Source organism: Rattus rattus, chromosome X (assembly GCF_011064425.1).
Source record: "Rattus rattus isolate New Zealand chromosome X, Rrattus_CSIRO_v1, whole genome shotgun sequence".
Taxonomy (NCBI): Eukaryota; Metazoa; Chordata; class Mammalia; order Rodentia; family Muridae; genus Rattus; species Rattus rattus.
In genome coordinates, this window is record NC_046172.1 from 15,228,017 (window position 1) to 15,235,131 (window position 7,115).

At 40.0% G+C, this 7,115-nt stretch overlaps 1 pseudogene; it reads right to left on the reverse strand.

The window, feature by feature from the left end:
- Positions 1-206: 206 nt before the first annotated feature.
- Positions 207-1,924, reverse strand: LOC116888585 (annotated as a pseudogene).
- Between the last annotated feature and the right edge of the window lie 5,191 nt (positions 1,925-7,115).

Sequence of the window (7,115 nt, forward strand, 5' to 3'; positions counted from 1 at the left end):
AATATTTCAGTACAGATGATTTTTGTTGTCTTTTTTTTGAGTATGTACAGTTTATAACTGTTCAAGTATAGTTTTTTTTTTGTAAAAAGTGCTACAATAACAAACCACATTTAAAAAGAGTTCTTAGGAGAGAAACAGTAAGACAAATTTGTGAGAACATAGCACAGCGCAGCACATAGCTAACAACTTTGTGCTTTGGCTGGACATTAGAAGTTACAGGTCCCGGGAGCTCCATCCTGAACTTGGAAGGCGAAGCCTTCAGAGGTACTCTCTGCACCGCATTTTGATCTTCCTCTTCCTCCACTGAGAAGTACTTCTCAATTAGGTTCAACGAGGCCTTGTATACACACTCGTTTTCATGGCTCTGTAGTGCTTCAACTTTATCCAAGCCTCCACACTCTTCAATCATTATACTGAGTTTTTCTGTCTCATCTAGTTTCTTGGCAGCCTGAAAGACATTTGCAATGGCCTCAAGAATAACCTGAAGAATTTTGGTATCTTTTGCACTCAAGAGGTTCATCAAGGGTTCTATTATCCCACAATGAACCAGATACACAATCTGTTCAACAGTCCCACCGCTGGTACAGTTGGTTATAGCCCAGGCAGCTTCCTTCTGTGTCTTGAAGTCTGCCTTAGAGAGGACACCAACGAGAAAATGGGACGAGGCCGTGATTCACCACTTGCTGTATCTGGTCCTGGCGCCCGGCGGTATTGTTCGACATTGTCCATGTGGCCTCCTTCTGAATATTAGTTTTGGGGTTTGTTAGCAGGCTGTGAAAGACTGCAAGCGGGCCTGCATCTATCACTTTCTGAGTCTGTTCATCTGTTCCGGTGACAATATTCCCTATGGCTCTCAGTGCCGGCGTCACAGTGGGCAGTTCAGTAGCTCCTAGAAGCTTCACAAGTTGGGGAACAACTCCCTTCTTCACAACCATCTCGATGCGCTCATTAGGCTCATCAGTCAGGTGGGTAATGGCCCAGCAGGAGTCTGCTAATACTTCTGGATCATTGTGGTGTAGGAGTCGAACTAGAGTAGGAAGGATCTGCTCAACAGCATGTAAGGGGGGTGCGGGATTCTTGTTTCAACAAAGGTTTGAAAGTGTCCAGGTAAGATTCTGTAAGTAACCACGTGCCAAGGATGACAGATCAGGAACTGCAAGAAGTGCCAACAGTGGGTCAATTGCACCATGTTTGATAACCTAGTCTCGGAAAACTGAGCCATCACCTGCAATGTTTCCAAGAGCCCATACAGCTTGCTCGCTGATGTGAGCATGGGGAGATGCCAAGAGAGAAATAAATGCTGGGATAGCACCTCCGTCCACCACAGCTTTGGTCTGTTCGGATGTTCCAGATGCAATGTTGGTGAGCGCCCAAGCAGATTCAAACTGAATGGGACTACAATCCATATTGCCCAAGGAGGACACAAATTTTGGAATCAAACCAGCCCGGATGATGTTGTCTATAGGAGGCTGCTTCTCTCTTGAAAGCAGTTTCCGAGCAGCTTGAGTAGCTTGGAGCTGGCTTTCCAAATTGTTACTGTTTATGCCTTTAACAATGTCCTCAACAGACCAATTTACAGTACCCTGGTTGTTTCAGTTTTCCTGTAGTGGAGAAGTAGCGTCATCAGGGAATGAGCTGACGTTCCTCCTTTTCAGCATCTGGTCATCTTTTTTAGCTTTCTTAAGTTCCACATTAACCTCTATTTGGCGCCACTTGCATTTCTGTACTAATCTTTTCCTTGTTCTTGAATCTGTTAAGCCGGGCAGCTGTTGAGTTAGCATTCTCGTTGGTGGACATGGTTGCTGCAGGAACAAGGAGGAAGGAAAGCTGCATAGCCGGTTCAGACTTCCACGAAAGTCGGTGCAGGGCTCTCAAGCTGCGGGTCGGCGGCTGTCGAAACATCCACTAGCCCTCAGCCCTCAGACTTTGTGCCGATTTTTGTTGTCTTAAATTGAAAATTAATGGTTCTTTGCTCAAATGCAGGGAGTCCACAGATGATTCCAACAAAGGTGATGTAATGTTCTGTGATTGTTATTTAGGATATTTCCCTCTTTTCTCTTTATTGTATGTGTAAGGTGTACAATGTGGTTGGGATACATAGATATATTGTGAAATGACTGTTACAGTCATGTTAAAATGCCTATTGTGTTCTTGCAGTCTCCATTTTTTCTTCCCAAAGTACTAATGTAATTTTGTAGGTCTTTGACTTTGTCCGTTAGAACTTTTAAACAGGGGTCCAGCCTTGGAATGATTAGCATGTTCAGTCAGAGAGTTATTTTGGAAGGTGGTGTCCTGGGCATTGCCAGATATTCAGTCCACCATCTCTGGCCTCTACCCACTAGATGCCAGTAGCGCCTTTTCCGTTAAGATGCAGATAAATGCCTCCAGATGTTGCCAATTGTTCCCTGTGGGAAAACGATCTGCTTCTGAGAACCAGTACTTAAACATGTTAATCATAGTTGTTTTAAATTCTCCTTATGATAGTTCCAACAGCTATGTGAGATATGAGTTTGTTTCACATGATTTCTTTGTCTCTTCCTACTATGTATTTTTATGCTTTTTGTGTGCTATATATTTTTTTTTGGTTGAAAGATGACCATGCATAGGGTTATATATATGGAGATCAATTTTTATACTTAGATGTTAGCATGATTTCCCTTCTACTAGGCCTTTAGTGTGGGGGTTTGTGTTGATCTAGTCAGGAATTGGACTCGGTTTGAAATTTGCTTAGTTGCTATAGTTGCTATGGTTACCAGAGTTAGAATTTGTTGCTATGGTTATCAGAGTTAGAATTTGTTGTTGCCATGGGCACCAGAGATTTCAAAATCCTCTAGTGATACCTTGTTTTTGTTTCTCCACTTGGCTCTGGATCTTTCTTCTGTTTCGCTCCCCATGGAGTTCCTCTCTTGCCATTCTTCCAGCTGTACTACACTATATTTGTTCAAGGTTTGTTAGCCTGCTTGGCAGGGGTCAGGGGGACAAAAACTGGGCATTCTCCGATGTTCTTTTTAAGCCTCAATCTTGAACAAATATTTTGAACTCGGGTTGTGGGGGTTATTATTCACAAAATTACTGAAGAAGCATCTAGGAAGAAGAGTATGGGTGCAGTTTTCATAATTGTCTCTCACCTAACTATAATGAGATTCCACCAGATAGGTCTTACCGATAGTCTTATGCTATTGCAGATAGCATGTCAGAGCAGGTGGGTTTGGGTAGTGACTGCTGTTCTTTCCTTCCAGCCAGGAAGGAGCTTTCTTAGGGACCTTTAGTCTTCTCTATATACTTTAAGGAAAACCCCCTGCAAAGATGCGGCAACGTGTTCATGCCTGAGAACTGGCCTTCTGCACTTTCAATACGTGCTGACATTTGGCTTCTTACAGCCAAGTAAACAAATATTTTTCTTTTCTTATTTTTAATTTTATTTTTTATTAGATATATTTCTTTATTTACATTTCAAATGTTATTCCCTTTCCCAGTTTCCTGTCCATAAGTTCCCCTCCCCCTCCCCATATAGGTGTTCTCCACACACCCACCCCCCCCTTACTGCCCCCCTGCACTATTATTTTCTTTTGGCTTCTTTTTCTATTTCTTTTATGGGGCTGGGGAATCAAACTTAGTTTTTGATTCCCCAAACACTGAGCTACATCCCCAGACCCAATATTTCTAATTTAATCCCTTTAATATTTCTTTTCTTCAGCAGTATGTGTTTGGAGTAGACAGTAATCTGGTCTCATTGAGCACACACCTTTACAGTAGCAGTAATAATAGCATATATGTAAATATCTGGGTTATCAAGGCCCCGCCAATTCACACAGAAAACTAACCATCACACTAAAGATAGAGCTGTTTCTTATTGCGTTGTTTCCAGTAAGAAACTTATCGTTGCCTTCTCATTTCTTTCTGAAAATGTAACCTCCCCCCTAAGGGCGGGGCATTTTTAATGCTTTCTTTTCACCTGTTCTAAACAATACAAGGAACAATTAGGTTCCTTACTTTTTGTTTCCTTTGTTTTAGGGCTTACTTAGCTTCGTGGTTCTTTTAGAAAATTTGAGCAAATTTTCGCCATTATTCTTGAAATATTTTTCTTCCTTTCTCTTTTTTATTCCCTCTTAAATTCCAGATGAATGTGTATTTGACCTGTGGATGTTGTCATCAGTTTTTTTTTTTTAATGCTTTACTTTTTTTTAGACAATATTTTGCCAGTTTTACTTTTCCAAAAATTTCACTTCTCTTTTCTTCTGAAGTATTGTCTATTCTGCTGCTAATTTCACATGGTATTTTATATTTTTTTCATTAATGACACTTTAATTTTAAATTTTATTTTAAATTAAGATAATAATTACAATTCCTCCAGCACCTCCAATGTTTCTCCTCACTCTCAAATTCATGGTTTCTTTTACTTTAGTTATTATTGTTGTTATTCATATATGTGTGTACACATATGTAAATACAACTTGCTGAATCTCTTTAGTGTTATCTGTATGTATATTATTCTCAGGTTCACCACTTGGTATTTGATAAGCAGTTGTGGGAGGAGGTGCTCATCCCCAGAAAAGATTAATTCTCCCTCTCTTAGGAGTGTCCTTAACTGCCTGTAATTCTTCATCTAGGGTAGAGCCCTGAGATTTTCCCCATTCACTTGCGCATGTCAACTGGTGCTGTGACTGTTCAGGTCCTGTCTAAGCAGCTATATTGTTGAGATTTCATGGCTGTAGCTTCACTGTTGAATTGGAAGACACACCCTCAGCAGACTTCCTGATATTCTGTCTCTAAGAATCTTTCCATCCCCTTTCCCTCAATGTTCCCTAAGCCTGAGATCTAGGAGCTGTGTATAGTTACACTGGGGCAGGGCACCAGAAGGTCAATTACTCTTTTTATTTTAACCAGTTGAAATCCACATGTTTTTTTTTTTAATACCTTTTATTATGAAAAGTTCAAATTGAGTTTGTTTTTATGATTTTTCTTTACTTTTAACCACAAATTAACATAATTGCTGCAACTTTCCTGCTAATTCTTGTTTTTTCTTTGCTTGAAGTAGGTGGTTTTGTTTTTCTCTTTTGCACTGCTGGAGGTGCCACACTGGGCTTCAAACATACATACTTGGCAAGTACTCTATCACTGTGATATCGCCCCTACCCCAAGTCAGTACTCAAAGCTGTCAGTTCTGTTGACTTTTTTTCTTTTACACTTTCCATCTTAATTATATATCCGTAAGTTTTAATTGAATGTACAATATTGTGGATTTTACTTCTTAATGGCTCAATATCATTTTAAATTTTACTGTTAACAAACAGTTAAAATGATATTTACCTTAATTCATTTTAAAGATACAATGTAATATTAGTTTTATTTATAGTGAGTTGTTTTCAGCAGATTTTAGAATTACCTAATCTACTATAATTGAAATTTTATGCGCATTTATTAACAACTTTTTCTCTCTCTAGGCTCACAATATATCATTGTATTCTTTCCTCTCACAAATTATTTCTGATGACTTGTCCAGGTGGATATACACAGAATTTAGCTCCCTTTTGTGGTTTATTTCATTTGGTATAATGTCATTTGGGTTCACTATGCATACTATCCTTTATGGTAGCATTTCCCTTTTTTATTTAAGGCAGAATAAATACTATCTATATACCTGAATCTAACATTAATGTATTCATCTGACAGTGGATGTTTGTATTGTTTATAAACCTTGAGTATTATAATAAATAGTATGATGATCCTTAGAGTATAGATATGTCTTGAAGATTATTTTCATTTTTTATATAAATGCCCAAAATTGGAATTCATTTTTAAGGGATCATCACACTGCTTTCCATAGAACCTTAACTAGTTTTCATTTCTACCGAAGGTTCCAATTCCCTTACAACTCCACAACACATGTATTTTGCTGTTGTTTTTCTATTACAGTCATACAGTGGGTGTAAGGTGATAAGACATTGATATTTTGATTTGCCACTGGCTGATTTACTGAAGTTGAAGATTCAAGCCCTTACTCTATTTTCTTGTTGTAGATATCAACTGTTACTAGGAATATGACCTGAAAATACATTTACCCATTTTGTAGGTTGTTGTCTTGGTTTTGCTTTGTCAACTTGAGTAGCCTAGAATCATTTGTGAGGAAAGCCTCTCAACTGAGAATTTACCTACGTAATATTAGCCAGTGGGCGTATTTTGGGGAGGTTTTCTTGTTTATTAATAGAAACAGGAGGGCCTAGTCTACAGTGAACAGCACCATGCACAGGCACATGGTCCTGGGCTGTATTAGAAAGCTAGCTCCGCATGAGCCTGAGAATGAAGCTACCAAGCAGTGTTCTTCCACGGTGTCTGTTTCAAACTTCCTGTTTTAGCTCCTGTCCTTACTTCCTACAATGACAGACTGTGACCAGGAATATAAGCCACAGAGTATTTTATCATAGCCACAAACTGAAGGTAGTGTTATGGGGAGCCCACCAAAGATGACCACTCAGTTTATAGGCAGTTGAAAGTGTTTATTCTAGCTGGATGGGACCACCAAGTGTTCAGGAACCTAGGTGTGGTCCTGAGTATCCGGAAAGGCAGAAACCACCTCCTGGCAGTCCCTCCAGCAATTGCAGAGAGATTTTGTGGAAGCGGGCAGTTAGAAGCAAGCAGTTTAACAGAAGCTAAGATAAGCAGTTAGCTGGAGGGAGTTTAGTACAAACAGGCAGTTTAACTTACTTAACTTCTGTTAAACTGCCTGTTTGTACTAAGCTCCATCTATCTATGTTTGCAGGCAGGAACCCAGCATAACTGTCTCCTGAGAGGCTTCATCCAGCAGTGAATGGAGACAGATGCAGAGGCCCACAGACAAACATCAGGCAGAGCTTCAGGAGTCTTGTGGAAGAGTGGGAGATAGAATCGAGCAATCCAGAAGAGTCAAGGACACCACAAGAAGACCAAAAGAGTCAAATAATCTGGGCCCATGGGGGCTCATAGAGCCTGGGCCACCAACCAGGGAGCATGCAGGGGCTGGACCTAGACCCACTACACATTTATAGCAAATGTGCAACTTGGTATTCATGTGGGTCTCCTAACAAGTGGAGTGGGGATGTCTCAGTTTCTGTTCCTGCTATTTGATCCCCTTCTCC